This window comes from Pelecanus crispus, chromosome 5, assembly GCF_030463565.1.
Source record: "Pelecanus crispus isolate bPelCri1 chromosome 5, bPelCri1.pri, whole genome shotgun sequence".
Lineage (NCBI taxonomy): Eukaryota > Metazoa > Chordata > Aves > Pelecaniformes > Pelecanidae > Pelecanus > Pelecanus crispus.
This window is the reverse complement of record NC_134647.1, coordinates 3,660,864-3,676,448: the sequence shown is the minus strand read 5'-3', so window position 1 is coordinate 3,676,448 and position 15,585 is coordinate 3,660,864.

Below are 15,585 nucleotides of genomic sequence, written 5' to 3'. Positions count from 1 at the left end.
AGAAAAACTGTAACAGTTGGACTGCTGATATCTCTGTTTAACCCTCTCGTGCTGACCGTTACTGCCTTATTCTTCTGGAGGCATTGTTGGGAAAAGAAGAATGGGTGACAATATTTACAAAAGGCTCTTCTCAAGGGTGAGGGGGAGTATGAGAGAAGCACCGAATGTTTACTGGGGGGTGGAAGAGGCAGCCCTAACATCATCGCTGATTTTATTAACATCGCCTGGTGCTTCATGTGTCACAGGATGCAGTCCCAGATCCCACCACCCTTCAGATTGCAGTGTGGGCTATGGCATCTGTTAAAAAATGTCACAGGTATGTAGCAGAGACTGGCTTAAAAAGTAAAAGTAAGATTATCATTAAGGATATGTTACTACTGTTTTCAGTCCAGGAAGCCAGGTCATTTTGGGTTCCCATAAATAGAAACTGGCAAGCCAGTAAAAAAAAAGACTCAGATTCTTGTTGCACAATTTTTCTCCTCCTGTTCTTGATTTAATGCCAAAGTAACCAAAAGATTGACCTACAAGAGCTCAGATTTCCTTCCTGTTTCTTCCCTCCTATCCCCATGTTTCAAACTCATAACTTTATGTTATCTGTAAACCCTGCTGTAGTTCTCTTCAACAAGGTTGAATACACTGTCGAATGAATCAGCAGTTCAAGTATGAGCTAACCCCATCCAAACGCCATCAAAGGTTATAGCAACAGTGACGGCTCTTTAGCATGGTTTCCTAAGAAGACAAGGCTTATGTAAATATATTAGTTACCAGTCTGCCTATCACCCTGTTCTCCCGCTCCACCAATAATTTTTGAGCCATTGGCCAATTTCAACCATATTTGATGAAAGGACAAAAATCTCAATGCCATTAAGGGGGGAAAACAGAGATACCCAAAACAGTGCTCCTGCTGTGGGCATCAGACTCAAGTGTGGGGTGCTAAGATTCCTAAATCTCATCTGTGATCAGTTCTTACCCCATTTGTTTCAGAGAAACTCACAAGTTTGAGCTTATCCTGAAAAGGACCAAAAGCACTCAGGCACTTGTTTGGTTTCATGAAGGAGCCATGACAAAGAGTTGAGAGGCCACAAGGAACAACTTCTGCTCAAGTCTCGGGACTAAAGCCTGTGCTTGTTTCCTTTGCTGTCCCAAGGCAAGAACAGGAGATTGACATGCAAGTCCTCAGCTCTGGAGGGTTTTATCTAGCACTGTCCTTCATTCACCTCAAGCTCCGCAGTGTCTTGCACCAAAGCATTTGTCATACATAAGACACTAATCCTCAAGCAAAGAATCAGGGCGACACTGATGTGTTCACACAGACACGTCCTGAAGTCAGGCCCGCAACTGGTAGTCCACATTAAGGTTCTTGACCAAGTTTGAGTTCCTGGACAAAAATAAGACAAGCAGCCATCTACACCAGTACAAGCAAATCCCGTAGCGCTCTCAGCTCAGGAGAGCTAGTTTTACCCCGACACCATAAAGACTACTTCTCAGTTAGTTCTTGACGAAACAGGGTTCCCTCTTTGAATCTTTTACAGTCAACATGATCTCTCTCCCTCCCCTGTAATCGCACCCAGCTCGCTAACAGTAAAAGCCCATCTCGTCAGCTTCTCAATGTGGCAGTAACGCTGCCTTTTGACTTCTTTCTGCAGAGTGGAAAGATATTATATTATTAACTGCTAATGGCAAGCCCTCAATGCATATTAATAAGCCAGCCAATGAACAGCATGTACTTTATTATTCGTATTACAGCTAGCACAACAAGCTGAGGCGACAGACAAGTACTGAAAAAAAAAAAAGCTAAAAGATATCAAAAAATGTACATATGCTCCAAGTTGTTGAAAAACATGTTATATCCAGGGAGATATTTTTAGGTTTCCATTAACCAACAGGTGCCTACATTATGCTAGAAATCTTTAATCTATAAAATTGGATTTACAGCCAGTGCATCAAGAAGATGAATGCACCTAACAGCCACAAAGTCCTGCATTGTCTGTACATTTAACCGGCACAAATTTGTAGGACTCACTTAGAACTGTAAAGTGTACACGTGCTCTTTCTAAATTTTCTTCAAGTTTTAATGGCCACAAAGTAGAAGGGGGGGTTGGTTTTATTTTTTTTGTTATTGTTTTGGGTGAACTTTCACTTAAAGCTTTAACAATATGTAACTTCTTCCTTGGAAAGCTGGCCTGCAGTCAGCATATTTAAATAGAAAACAATTTAAATTCTGTTAACTCAACAGAATCTAACAGCTAATGACTCAAGCATGTGTTAGAGAAAACCATTACCGATGGCTTCCCTAGTCAGTACCTCTGTATTGACTGTAAAAACAAAAACTCACCAGTTGTACAGAAAGGATTTTTTCTCCAGTCTCCAAACCAAGCAGATTATTTCACCACAAATGCTGTCAAGTCTTTCTCTGATGGGCAGAATTCCTTTCTTGGTCAGATCTCTTCACCACCGACCTGTTAACAGAAAGCATTTGGAAGGTTTTACTTATTACAGATAGTATATAAATTGTATTAAATCACTGTAAATAATTGTTAAGTTTGCACAACCCTGAACACTGATTATTGCATCAGGATGACCCCCAAAACCAATCTGGAATTCAACACTTGGTGTTTCGCCATTGTACCAGTTATAAACCTAAGTAATCCTCATGTGACAAGATGCTTCTATTCACATGGTTCCACTGATTCAAGCAATATTTATGCATTTAACCACTACCAAGGAGTTCCTTCCATTCAAAATGAATTGAGGACCTTTCAACTCGAACAGGTGCCTCTACACGTGAAACTTGTAAATGTTACACGAAAACACCTCATTGCCTTCCCTCTCCCGGCAATTCAATACAAACACCCAGGCAGACCCTGAAATGGCAGTTTGTCGGCTCTCTCTAGCTGCCCACGACACGAAAAGGGTGATGGCTGATGAGTCCGTGCTTCCGAGAGCATCCTGAATTGACTAGCTCTACTGTATTCCTCAGATCAGCATATCCTGTCGTTCTTATCTTCTCTAAGCACCACTCTTAGTCCTTCAGCAATTTCATTTAAGTCAGTTACACTCTTACGGACTGAGAAGTTATTCAAAGTGAGAAAATAACTATATTTAAAGCAGGATATGAGTAATTTTTTTTTTTTTATACCTTCGACAGTGTAACTTGATTGCACATTAATAACATCTAGTTTTAATATCTTACTGTTAACTCCACTTCAAAATAGGGAAGCTGAGTCATTGCAAAGTTAAATAGCTTGCCCAGATAAATTCAAGCAAACTAGATTCCCAGCCTAGATACTGACCACTAGATCAGCCTGCCCTCCAACTGCTTCTCGAGGAAGATTCCCTCACTATTGTTGACTTACTAGTTTCCACATGTCTGTACTACACAAATGCCAATGGTGAACAAAGAAGAAATCACAAGTTCTATAATAAACACATGGCAAACTTCTCAATGGAATATATGTCACCTGTCTGACCTTATTATGCCTGAGCTAGAATGACAGTGGGATTTAGCAATCAAAAAAAAATTTTTTTTGAAGTTATTCTAGCAAATAAAGAGTTAAAGCTAAAAGTTAAAGTTATTCTAGCAAAAGCATTAATCCTTTATGCCCTTTTAGGAACTGGTTACTTATTTTCCCTGAGCAACTGAGCAATAAATATAAATTGTGCAATTCTAAGCAATGGAAAGAAAATGTTACTTTGGTTTTAGGAGGATATAGGAGTTACCATAAAAGCAAAGCAAATCACTAAGACAGATCAGTTCCTTATTCCACAAATACGGAATGAAAGGGATGCATCTTTCACCAGATTCGTTTCAACACTAAAAAGGGGGGGGGGGGGGGAAAGAGAGAAAAAAATGCACAGCCAAACAGCTCACAAATCTCTGGGACAGAAATAAAAATTCCAGATACAGCAGAATCTGCAAGTGGGAATCCATATACAAATAACGTCTGTCCAGCACACTCAAAATGCTTTTCTTAAAATTATAAAGGAAAATAAACGGCAAATGACTGAGGAATCTCTGAAATTAAAGAATTCTTCCGCCTGTGTGAATCCTTCCAGCAACACAAGACAGTGTTCTTAAATGCTAGAAGACAGCACTCAATCTGGTGTCAGAGGTCAGCCTCTGAGGAGGAGTAATTCACTGAAGAAGATGGTGATGTCAGCTCCAAACATGAGATGGAAAGGCTCCAGGAAACTTGTTAGTTCTGCAACCATTCAGGAACAAATATTTAACTTGGGAATTAGCAAGGAGACCAACTTGGAACTGGCAAGGCATCTCTGTAGAGAAGCAAAGCAGGAATTATATAAGAAATGCAGGTCAGAGTCTGCAGGGAACAGGTCCTGTTCTGCTCGTTCCTCCCGCTGTTCCACCCAGACCGAAGCATTTGCATCAGTCAGGCATCTGCATTTTGCATCAACTTCACCGAGACTGGAAGCATCCACGCTACCTTAACGTGGTGGCTGGGATGCCTTGAAAATGGAGAACTCCTGCCTAGTGGGGAAAAAATAACTTCAATGAAATGACTGTATCTTGGAATAAAAAAGTAACCCTTTTTTGAACCTGCCATGGTCTGATACTCTTTTCACATCTGCCTAAGGCTGGAAGAACCGGTTTTATACGTCCGCTAATTTCCACTTTCTTCTCTTGGAACTTTTTATGCCCATATAAGCAAGGCTGAAAAGCCCTCTTGTGAGCAAATAACGGCTGATACACAAGCTCATAAAACCACAACTCAAGCTGCTTTCAGACAATGAAAACTTGAGCTACCCAGCCTCATTTCTCTCTCATGCAATATTTTCATAGCTGGCATTAATTTTTTGCTGGAATTTCTGCATCAATAACGTGCTCCAAAGTATTTATTAAATATTTTTTCTGCCTTCTCTGCAATTCAGAGTGAAATATCGCCCGAGCAGCAGCAAGAGCAGTTCTAGGCTCTGCCCACCTGCAGGCTCTGGGATTTTAAAGCCCGCCAGCATGTGTACATGCCTGGCCCAAGATGCAGGGCAGGAGCCATCACACGTGGTTTGGAGAGAATGAGCTTAAATAAATGCAGAGGAATTCAAAGGATGGAGACAGAGATTTGAGCCCTGATTTAAAGAACTGGAGACCAGAACAGGAAGGAACCGCACCGCTGTGGGAAGCTGGAGCACACGGTCCGGCAAGTCCACAATTGCCGCTGCTGCCACCACAGCCATAAAACCTGGGAACTCACAACATGCCACTGAGCCCTCCGACTTTCCCTACAAGTGTTCTCATCTGGTATTCGCTGCCATTTACTTCCTCTTTCCTATTCTTTAATCAGTGCATTGTTCTTTGTTCTACTGCCAATTATTTTCATATTTTTCTAAGTGGGTTACTTCTTGACCAGATTTTTTAATGTCTGTGGAGCCACAAGTTTTTGATATCCCAGATGACACTTTCAGATAATTCCCAGTTTCCAATAATATTCCCCACACTAAGTAACATTCCCAAGTGCATTCTGTAACTGTATGCATCGGTATAAATTGGGAAAATGATTCCTCTTGATGTGGCGCATATATACATGTGCAAGCACATGAGTGCATGTGCACATGCATTTGTGTGCATAAACCATAGATAAATAACTGGAGCCATGCCCTATTTACAGAAGGTAAGTGCAACCAGATTGCGATTAGTACATGAGGACGCATAAGGAAGTACTCTGTTTTAGAGTGACAAAGAAGCATTCTTCTTTGTTCCTCAGAATTAGATTCGTCTATGTGGTAACACAAGCTTTCTGTGTTAAGAAAAAACATTTATATTTTTAGATGACTGGCCTTCAATAGTTCATTATCTCCGTGCAACAATTTTCTAACCAGTAAATCTTTTCGGAGTTATAAAAAAGCATATTCATGCAGGACTCTAAGAAGAGTGGCCCAGAATTCACTCAACAGTGAACACCAATCTTAAATTTGAGGAGCTAAGAGGACCTGCTAACAAGTTCTATTATGCTCAAGAGAAAACTGAATATAAAACTCATGCCTTAGCAATTTCAGTGAAAGTGTTGCCCTTCTGCATGGCTGAAAGCTTCACACTGTGCTGAGAATAAACTTGCAGACAGCAATGACAGCTGTGGGAATGATGCCACATATTAAACTGTTTAAACTCTCCTCACAGATGACAACAGGAGTAGTCACCCAACAGAGCATCGTTCTGCTCAGGTACAGGTCAGCTGAGACAAGGAGCAACACTTTGGGGAAGACTAGAACTTGAAAAGAAAAAACTAAAGCCAAAGTAAGTTTTTAAAGATAACCCTTTAAAATAAGGAAGAATGCTTAAAAACATAGATTAAAACTAAGAAATTATTAAATCCCACATCAAGCTAATTAATCTAATCCATAAGCAGGCATATATCTTGCCAGAAAGCTTCAAACCGATCTGAAGAAGTTAGGAAAAAATGCAAGAGTAGGTAAATAACTGTACATTAAGCATCTCCTGCCCCCATCATGGATAGAAGGCAAATATCTACACTGAATCATGTCCATTTGCACTAAAGAAAATGTTAGCATATAGCATACATAACAATCTTCTGGTTAATTCACTTAAAATCATGTGAAAGATACTGCATTGTGACAGCCCCTGGGATTCCTTCTCACCATCAAATCTGGAAACTGTAGGTTTTTTAATAAGATTAGAGACGGACGAAGGGAAGAAGCCATAGTCTGGAATTCCCGATTTGCACATCACTACTTGTACCCAAGCGTTAGGAGCCTCAATCAGGCACAAAATCAGAAAACACACCTCCAACGCCTGTCAGCAAGCTGTGGCCCGTTGCAGCAGAAGGTTATATATCAAAACCTGAGTCTTTGCAGAATCACCAGAAAGAGCGTGAAAAGCCCAGCTGCTGTCCATACGAGCAGCAGTTCTCTGTGGCTCTGCTATGAAGCACTGCCATAGCTTTCTGCACGGCTTTCCGTAGCCATCGAGACCACCAGTTGTATATACAGCAGTGGGGCTAAATGACGTGACTCGGGAGCACCCTCCCCGCCTCCCTCGTTGCGATGCGGCCAGCTGAAAGTCTTCTGCAGGGTCCCGTTCTTCTCCATGAAAAGCAGCCCAGGGACAAAAGACGTTGTCTTATCCCGGATTGCATTTTAGCCCCCTGTGCCTATATTGCCTTAGCCAGGAGCAGAAAGATGTTCACATATGAAGCAAGGAATTCATTTTTCAGCCTGGTCTGGAGCCAGCATTTGCAGCCCTTCTAGGCCCGAAGGCTGCTCCAGAGGCCAGTTTACAAAATGAGGACAAACATCCTGAGCTTTGCAGAACAACACAAAGTGCACATTTGACAAGGCGTTGCGTGCATTTGTTTACTTTTCGCTGCAAAAGCTGCCATGATGTAAGCTTCCCTGGCACTTTCCCTTCCTGTGCCTCCCCTTAACTCCGGGCAGGAGGACGGTGGGTGAAGGAATGGCTGGAATGTGTTCGTTGTAGCACAGTTTTCTGCTCTGCAATCACTTGCCGCTTCCTGTCAGACTGCAGGGAAAAAACAGGCTTCTTTTCATATCCCCAGTTCAAAATGTAGCTAATGCTCCATTTTCTTGGGATAAAAGAATGTTTTAGTAATGGAAATTATGCAAATAAAAATATTCTTAATTCATTTTTTCCATTAATTTGCTCCTTTTTATACCGGGACTCAAGCATGTAGGTCTCCATATCTTATCCATTATCTATTCTCGTGCATATTTTGCAGAACAAAGACATTGAAATTGTGAATCCAGTTCTCCGATCTAGGCACTTCACACTGTCACAGCCACATAAAGAAGCACTGAAGCTAGCAGAACAAGATCCACAAGGAATAACCTCAGGACGAGGGAGTTTCCCAGCTGTCAGAGAGCCAATGGAGCAACCCTGCAAAGTTTCTCCCCGAGCCCTTGTAACCAGGGCAAAAAGCGCTCAAAGGTATTTCTGCCGTAACCGGCTGCAGTAATAAACCCTCCTGGCCTTCACAACTCAGCATCAGCCTCGCAGCACGAGATCCAAGTGCTCATTTGCCTCTTCAGCCTTACCGAATAGGCTGCAACGAGCAGAAGCAATCCAGCTTTGGTTCTTTTGATACCACCAAAATCCTCACGTGACATACGTACGTTTCAAAGTTTGGACCGTTGTTCCTCAAAAGGAAGGAACATCCTTTTTTTAAAAAAAAATGTTCCAGTCTGCTACAATTAATACAAGATTTTTCATAGCAGTAGTAGTTAAATCTTTATATCCAGTATAATATCAGAGCAGCTGCCCTCAGCTGTTTAGCTTTAAAAACCAGTTTCTTATTGCAAGCTTTACAGTTGCTTCATATACGGCATTTTCATCTGTCAGATGACATCTGAAATTCGTTACTGGTTTACAAGACTCCAGTTTGCATTTTTAGATATATTCCTTAAATGTCATTTACAGAGGTTAGTGCCTTTGAATGTCTAAAAGCAACTGCAGCTGTATCTACCTAAAAAAAGAAAACGAGTTCCATTTATATTGTATTCACGATGCTAGAACCAAAAGCATCTATGGATTCCAAATTATTGAAGTATGTCTCTATTTTTGCTTCCACTATAATTGTGAGGAAAATAACTGCCAAAAAATAGTAACATATTTCATAACAGGCAGTACAGTTATAAAAACCCATCCTATTTCTTGTTGATATTTCATCCGGATTTTTCAAAACATGAAGACATGAATCTGTAGATTTTTATTCCGGCGTGTTTAGCCCATAAATTAAAAGTCACAAGACTTATAAAGCACTACCCTCAAATATTCATACCCCAAACTGATCTTTTCTGATAAGTACTCAAAGGGGAGCCGGGGTGAGGCTTAGCGCGTGTCTCTGGAAACTTCCCCTCCGAGTATTTTCACTAGATCATGAGAAAGGAAGGGAGAGATCCACTATTACATTATTCTGGACATTTTCATACTGGCTTTTTCCTAAAATACAGTTCCCAGTCTTTGGTATGGTTTTATTATAAATTGAAGTTAAAAAAAACCCTATCACCAGTTCTTGAACACTGCCATCCCTCACTGTGTTTTTACATATGCTCTCTGTGCAGCTCCATGCCATTAATGCTAGCTAAGATCCTCTCTGCTGTTTACAATCTTGAAATATTTGCAATTAGAAGGCAAATCTGCACAAATTATAAAGAGAAAAATCAGCCACAGAAAAGTGTTAAATAATGGCACTTTTAAGCTACAACAGCAACACACGACACTTTCTCTTTCACAAGTACATTTTTGAAAGCCATAATATAGAGTGTTAGTTAAACAAAGATGTTGGCACCAAAGGGACTGCAAAATTATTCAGAATGAGTGTTCGTAAAGGCTAATGTATGGAGTGCACTTAGTAGTAAGTTTTGTTTTATTTAAAAGTTCAGTATCTTTAAACTAGAAGTTAATGAGAAGCAGAGTTTGTGCAGATAGCAGTGCACCAGACCCAAATGTTTATCAAGTGCGTGCCCCAAACTCCCACCGACTCCAGTGCGTTCCACGTGCACCGCGCCTGTGACTGTTGGCAGTTAGGACTTTGTGATGAAACTGGAGAGCCAAAACCATCTATCCCGCCGCTGCAAATTGCATCAGGCCACTGCTCAGCTAATCACAGAAACGTATTTCCTCCTCGTAGTGATGGAATCCCTTAAGTCACATCATCAGAGCAGCTACAATAACATTTTGCCTTTATAATTTCATAGAATCATAGAATCATAGAATCATCTAGGTTGGAAAAGACCTTTAAGATCATCCAGTCCAACCATTAACCTACACTACCAAGTCTACTCTAGACTAATCAAGGGTAGACCAGACTAAACCATATCCCGAAGTGCCACATCTACCCGTTTTTTAAACGCCTCCAGGGATGGGGACTCCACCACCTCTCTGGGCAGCCTGTTCCAATGCCTGACCACCCTTTCCGTAAAGAAATTTTTCCTAATTTCCAGTCTAAACCTCCCCTGGCGCAGCTTAAGCCCATTTCCTCTTGTCCTATCGCTAGCTACTTGGGAGAAGAGACCAACACCCACCTCACTACAACCTCCTTTCAGGTAGTTGTAGAGAGCGATAAGGTCTCCCCTCAGCCTCCTCTTTTCCAGGCTAAACAACCCCAGTTCCCTCAGCCGCTCCTCATAAGACTTGTTCTCCAGACCCTTCACCAGCTTCGTTGCCCGCCTCGATTTGAGGCTATTTCGCAAAATTTGAGGCTATTTCGCAAAATTTTGTATGAAAAGGAAAATGGAAGAGTTTTATACATTTATTTTACAGAATAAATCAGTTTTTCATAGTGAAACTTTTTTTTAATGGCCAATATTTCCATCTCTGGAAGTTTCCCTGTCTAAGCATGCTTAATTGCTCCCTGTGCAAAATAAATCTCCCCTTTTCCTTCCAGGGATTTCTACCTTACCCACTCACCTTAAAGGAGCATAACGTAATTAGGCATAACGCAAAGAACCAAGCGTTACTGGTCCCGACACTATACTTCTATTTGCAACATTGCTAAGCAGAGCACACCACGTTTATTTGCAGAAGACTTCTCAAGGCAAACGAAGTTCATACTAGTAGGAAGAGAGAGCTCCAGAGAAGTACACTTCAGCTCTCAGGACGGGGAAGCGCTACAGGTGACTGTCAACTAGAAAGACTGGCTTTTCAGCAACAGCTTTGCTTTAAACAATAACAACATTCAGCACTCCAGCAATGGAAACTGGGTCTTCTCCTCTGCTGCCGGAGCAGTCCCAACCCAAGAGCAACAACCTCAGCAACCGGCCGTGTTCTCTTACTTCTGGAGCTACGGAGGAGGCCGCCCTTTGTGAAAATGCTGGAGGACAATAAGAGCACACCAAATGCTAAAGGTGTGAGAAGGCAAACAAGATACCTTTATAGTTCCCCTATACATCTAAGGATATGAATATTGGAATAAACAATAGGAATAAAGGAAAAACGTCTTAGTGAACCGGAAAGGAGACCTGGGCAGCAGTCCTGCCAGGCAGGGACTTGCAGGAGCGGGCATGCTGGTCAGCAAAAGTCCCATTTAGCGCCCTTTTCACAAGAGGCTTAAAGATCACTGCAAGTAGCAGCAGACTTCTGATTCCAAAATCTTTAGTGAGAAAATGATTTCCACATGGGTTAATACAGGTGTCCTTGTGAAGGCAGCGAGGAAGGGAGACGTTCCGCACGGAAGCGCTGGCTGGTTTTCAGACCAGCCAGACCAGTCACCGGCAGCAACCGACCCCAGCCAGGGGTTTCGCCTCTCCTGGAAAAGGGCTGAGGTGGACGAGTTCTCACGGCATTTGTGTGCCTCCAGATCTCCAATTTAACATTAGCTGGGAACCTCTCCCAAGAAAGCAAGAAAGCCTTTAGGGTTGTTGGTGGGCATTGTCCCCCACATACTAACCTTTTCCAACACCAAACTATTATGAAGTAAAACGGGATTAAATTGCAGGAAGCGTGTGAGCCACTAATGCTACATGAAAAATGCATGGTATACTGAAGTGATGTTTTCTTTAAAATGTGCTAAGAAAATGTTTTTCTTAAATCATACATCAGTAATGCAATTCCACAAAAGGCTTATGATAAATTCTTTACCATCTGGCATTAATATAGGGAAATATTTTGAGATTAAAAAAAAAAAGAAACTATAGATTCTCATATGTGATATGAACAGCAACTAGTTTCTTAGGTGGGAAACATTTGTTTACAAGAAAAATAATATGTTACATACTAATACAGGTATGATAGCCAAAAGAATTTCAAGTTAACGGTGGCCATAGCTGCTAGAGTAGGGCCATTAAAGCCAGAGCCCCCTGCCACAAGCGCTCTCCATTCTCCGCTCCGGCTCTGCGCTGGCTCTGCCTGGAAGAGGCCAGCCGACAGCTCCAGCAGGTTTACTCATCCTCTGCATTCTGGCACGCTAAAATGAAAGTAATTTCCAAGACTCTAATTAAAATGCTGGGCAGATACAGGTTGCATCTAATTCAGAGTAAAGACAAAATACCTCTAATGACTCTAGGGCCACTACTTGAGATTTATATCAGCATTCATCTCATTTATCCTTGATAGAATCTCATCAGTTTAAAAAAAAATTGGTCCAAAATATCAGATTTCCTATTTTTTCTAGGTTCTATAATGACCTAGTAGGGATTTTATTGTTTGGATTTTAAGGTTAAATTCAGCAATATTGAATACTTTTTACCCATTTTTGCCTTTAATTGTATTTCAAAAGAGGCCATTTATAGCCAGATGAAAAAAAAATTAAAAATCCTCCACATTAATAAAATATGTAAGTAAGCATCTTTTAAAGCCTCTATGTATTAATGTATTTTCAATTTGGTTTAATGCAATTGAAGAAAGACTGTTCAGGTAACTCTAGATTGGAATCCCACCATAGGGTTTAGAAAAAAATCTAATTCTCCTACCGCATTACAAAAGTGCTTGAATGTCTCCAGAAAATGAGATATTCATGTAGATCAGTGAACTACTGTTGGAAATAATCATACCTATACACAGAATAAAAAAAAAAAAATCTGCCTAACTTTTAGGGCAAGTAAAACTTCCAGTATTCTTAGCATGCATATTTCCACATTTTGTATTTTCCTAAATTACACAATAACTGTGCAGAGTTAGTGCTCTTATAGGTTTCCTGCTGCTGTGTCAGCATTCAACTGGTTAAATTTTGACCCTCAGACTTCTCACCATCCTTAAAACAAAACAAATACTGCTTGCAAAACAACAGGCGCTTCACATCTACAGGTGAGTAAATACCAATACCGAACCAATAAGCAGAAGAGCTCATGAACAATTTAGATCCTTCCCTTTGTCTTCCAAAAGTAATTTTCTGGAGGATAAGAAGAAACTAGCACAATGTATGTGTGTGTAGGTGTGCTTCCTAGCATGCAACAACATTTTTGCTATTGAAGTACATCCCAAAGATGGATCTTTATGCTCCAGTACTGGCAGTTGCCACTGTTTGGCACTGGGTGTTACTCTGAGAAAGCCTCGCTGCATCTAGCCCAGCTGTTTACACTCTGCATGTTTATAGACAGAAAATAACTTTTTCCCAGGATCATATCTGATTTCGACATTCAAGTATTTTTCTCATGCTACTACATGTCCAGTAAAGTGTTGAAATTTAATATTAAACACAGCTCCCACGTACACAGTATTTGTAACAACCGTTCTTCTATTTGGCCTAGGAAAGAAGCACAAATGGAAAACTTACAAACTCAAAATGTAGGTGTTGAGGGAAAGTTCCTGGGAGAAGACTGAAACATAAGCATTTAAAATGGGCATTATGCATTGCTAAACCAAAAATCTTTAAGACTCTGTAAGCATAAAATCCTAGAATCATGGAATCGTTTAGGTTGGAAAAGACCTTTAAGATCATCCAGTCCAACCATTAACCTAACATTACCAAGTCCACCACTAAATCAATTAAGGGTAGAGTAATAATTAATTGCATGTTTCCTGGCTTGGTGGCTGGATTATTTTTAATGAAAGTAAAAACTAGGAATCATTAAGGTTGGAAAGGCCCTCCAAGATCATCAGTCCAACCATCAACCCAACACCCCCATGCCCACTAAACCATGTCCCAAAGTGCTACATCTGCCCATTTTTTGAACCGTTTTTTGCATCCAGCAAAAGTACACAGTGATACAGAGAAAAGGAATCAGAATATTAGCAGCTTTGCTGTGATGAGGGTGAGAGGTTGTGGATGCCCCATCCCTGGAAGCGTTCAAGACCACTTTGACCAACCTGGTCTACTGGAAGGTGTCCCTGTCCACGGCAGCGGGGTTGGAACTCGATGATCTTTGAAGGTGCCTTCCAACCCAAACCATTCGGAGGTTCTGAGGGTTTTGGTATGTTTATGACAGTCACGGTCTCCAAATCCACAAATGCAGAACCTGTGTGTTAACTAGTTTGCCTTGACATTAGATGTGGCTCTGACTATGAGATACAGGGCACGTATTTCTATTACACATCACTGAGGAAATTTGTGGGTTCCATTGACCACCCTCATTAGCTACTGAATGAAGAATGAGCTTTCTAATTGGAGGTCAATTCTGAGATGAGACAGAGAGTACAGTAAAGTCCTATGCTTTTTGTGAATTTTACTGCAGATAGGGATGGGAAAGAAGGAAAGGAGTAAAGGAATAGGAGAATAAGGAATTCAGACTACCTAACATTTCTAATACCTTGTGTTTAAATGCAGAGTCAGAGCTGCTCTGTTTCTTTGTGAGTGATACAGAAACCACTCAGAGCAAAATATTCTGAGAAAGAATAACTCCCAGAGTGTGAGTTTGAGCACATCAATGCTTTGTAACCAGAGCCACTGTACAATACTGCTGCTACCACCTTCTCTGAAGGAAGTCCTCAAGGCGGCAGTTCCTCATCTAACTGCTCGAGAGAGATCCAGCCCAACCCCACCGCTTCTGCAGAATGCCAGGAGAGAAGAGATGCTGTCAGACAGGACAGGAACACACAGGGACATTGTACTGTCGTTCACAGCATTAAATACAGGAGAGCACAATTGCACAGGAGTTCTTGGCACCTCCTCATAGGATCCACTCTCCATGTCAGGATCAGAGGACAATCCAAGTCGGGAGGGCCCTCAGGAGGCCTCCAGCCCAACCTTCCTCTCCAGGCAGGGCCACCTAAGAGCTCACACCGACTTACGCAGGGCTTTAACTAGTCAGGCCTTGAAAACCTCCATAGCATTGCACAACATCTCTGGGCAACCTACTCCCCAGCTTGACTATCTAATGAGGAAAAAGGATTTTTTAAAATACCCGTTACACCATTAGCCAGGTTTGGCTTGGCTTTTGTAAATGAACAGAACTAAATCGCTTTATGTTAAATTAGTTAATAGACAGATCCCTGAATATACAAGAACACCACCTACGGATGCATACAGCATATGTAACTTGCTGTAGAAGGAAGATGCATTACCAACCTCCACAATAACAAAGTAGATAAGAGCTATAAATACTTACACTTTTGTAACATATTTGGGGTTTTGCTTTTTGTAATTCAGAAGGTGGTAGAATCTAAACAAGTGTGGTACAACTCTGAAAGCCAATGCATACGTAACGTGACTGAATTTTATTGCAAAATTATGCAGACATGTTCGCATCTATCCACACTCACAAGCCTGCACAGATTTTTGCATATAGCTACCGTCATCCATGACCCCAGAATTGATACTGTATATTTTAGTACTATAAGCCAAACTGCAAAGCATTCTCTTGCTGACTCTGCTGAAAATCCAGCTTCCCGGCTGGTTACAAACACCTTTTAATTGATGTTAAGTCCACACACAAATATGCACCCTAATCTCTTCTGAACCAGGAAAGTCGGTATTCTATGAAAAGCAAAAGATACAAATTTCTGCATTAAAGAGTAAACTGACGATGTTGTTAAGCTACCAGGAACTGTAAGCCAGATAATTATATAGGCTTTTATTTTTCTCTTGCAACTTCAACTCCTATCCAAAACAGGTGGTAGCTTTCCACTCTGCAGTTGATCAGCTCTTATTCACAGCTAAGTGCACATGTAAGCAGTTACTCAAAGATTCAGCTTTCCATGTAATTCTCTTTACACCATCC